The sequence below is a fragment of the Microtus pennsylvanicus genome, chromosome 15 (assembly GCF_037038515.1).
Source record: "Microtus pennsylvanicus isolate mMicPen1 chromosome 15, mMicPen1.hap1, whole genome shotgun sequence".
Classification (NCBI taxonomy): Eukaryota; Metazoa; Chordata; class Mammalia; order Rodentia; family Cricetidae; genus Microtus; species Microtus pennsylvanicus.
The window spans coordinates 66,396,992-66,399,539 of record NC_134593.1 but is presented as its reverse complement, the minus strand read 5'-3'; positions in this window follow the sequence as shown (position 1 = coordinate 66,399,539).

The window sequence follows — 2,548 nt, the reverse complement described above, 5'->3', positions numbered from 1 at the left end:
GCCCATGAGCTCTCACCTATATGGTCGCTTTCAGGGCAATTCCCATTCGCTGGAAGTTTGTCTGAACTCATATCCATACTGATTCTTCTCTTCCAGTTGACAAGACACCCACCTCTTCTTGTGTAGTCCAATCTGTTCACAGATGCTTGTCTTTTACTCTCATGTATTGGTCCAGTGTTCCCCATTCTCTCTGAGTCCTCCACCCCTTTCCTTTCCTTGTTTTTTTTTTTTTGCATGTGAATGCGTGATGGAATATGTGCGTGCATATGTATGAAGCCTTGTATGCGAAGTCTGATTCTTTCTCGGTGGTTTATATCATTTAGTTTAGCTTTCATTTTGTTCTGGGATTCCCTATCTGAGAATACACGCACTGGGATTATGGACCCATGCCCATCTGGCTTTCACTCGGATACAGGGGATCAGAACTCTGGTCCTCAGTCTGGATATGTGTGTGGAAAGCACTTCACTAAGTCATCCAACCACCACTTTTTAAAAGGAAAAATAAGTTTATATTGTTTTCAGGAAACATCATTCCATGCCCACTCAATTATTCATAACTTTGTAATAAATAAGGACAGAACACTAAGTTGTAAAAAGCAGGTAAGGTCTCTACTTTTATGAAGCTTAAAAGTTTAAAAACAATGTCATGAAATAGTCATAGAGTGAATTCCAGATGTGAGGAGCACAATGAAAGAGGCAATAGCGTCCCTTCCATGGAGTAGTCCCACGCTCTGAGACACAGGTTTGTGTTTAGCATTATCTCTCAGATGCTTGCATTATCTTGTAAACTCCTCTTGATGCTGCTGGGGGTTGACATTGATCCCCCCTCTTAAAATGACATTAATCCACCTTCAAGTTATATTCATTTTACTTCTTGTAAAACTTCCCTTATTTAACATGCCATCATACAACTGGCAGAGTGATTTAAATATCAAATTAGACCATATTTATTACCCATGGTCGTGATCAGTTTTAATTGTCAACTTTAAGCAGTCTAGAATGACCTAGGAAGAGAATGCCAATGAGGACTTGTCTAGGTAACGCAGGCATGTAGACAGGCCTGTGGGGGATTGTCAAATTACATTACACTGATTGGTTGCATTGGGGAGGGAGGAACCACCTATTGTGGGTAGTAACATTTCCTATGTTATGGATCCTGGACTGCAGAGTAGAGTGGAGAGAGCAAGCTAAGCAGTGGCAAGGACACAGGTATGAACTCATTTCTCCCCGTTCTTGACTATGGATGTGATATGACCAGCTGCTTTGAAATTCAGTCAATCTGCCTTCCTTACATGAATGGATTATCACCTGGAATTGTGAGAAAAACTAGGGCTTTCCTCCTGTGATGGCTATGCTTGGTAGTCAACTTGGCTATATCAGGAATGAACTGCAATCCAGAAATGGAGGGCACACTTGGATAACACATGTCTTTGAGCCAGATCTTGAGGCAGGAAGGCACAAGTTTGATCTGGGCCACACCTTCTTTTGGAAGCCCATATACGGACAAGGGAAGAAGGATGGGATTCTTCATTCTTTGCCTGCTTATGTAGGCTTTCCAGTCCATCCATTCCTTCATAGCATTAGAGCCTTTGTCCTTGAGATTCCATCTTTGGTATTCAAGCATACTTAGAAGGCTAGCAGAGACACTGAGCCTCATGTGACTGAGCAACTAACTACTAGATTCTTGGACTTTGCATTTGCAGCTAGCTATTTTGGACAGCAGACTGTAGTCTTTCCAACAAATCCCTATATATATATATATGTATATATATACATGTATATATGCATACATATATATATATATTAATGTATATATATTAATTCTACAAGTTCTGTGACTCTAGAGAACCCTGACTAATATACTTTCTTATGTTGATTTCTGTCAAGGTATTTCATCGAAACAGTTATAAGTAACCAGGACACCCACCTATTACTTTGGTTAAGGTGAGTAATACCAGCTGCTGGAACAAATGCAATCAGTGTCTCAAAAGCTCAGACAATAAATTTGCATCTCATAGCCACATCAGAGTCACGTACACCTGAATAATTTTCTTGGCTCCAGTTATTTTTATTCTTTCTAACTTGGCAGGTTGTCCATGAAGCCATATCTTTTTAGGGTCCCTGCGGAAGTGGAAGAGGCTACGTTGTTGAGAACGCCAATGATGGGCAGGCACAGGTAACATTCATGTTTATATATCGTGGGACAGATGATCACATGCCTCTCCTTCCCCACTCACTGCAGGGGATCCTGCCATGCCTTGAGTGATGTGGAACATGTGGCAATGAGCATCAAGAGCATCTTCCCCTGCCTTGCCTCAATGGTCCTCGTTATCATCTGGCAAAGACCTCTAGGCCTTGCCTTCTAATGTGGATCATAAGACCATATGTCTCCATTTGCTTTGTCTCTCTTCTAACTCTGCTTGCTTGTTTGACTTTTGTCTTCTATGTTTCCTTCTTTTTCTCCCTTTTCTTCCAGAAAGCTTCCTGAGCCTGGAAAGATGTCTCAGTGGTAAAGAGAACTTATGCTCTCCTGGAGGACCCTGGTTCA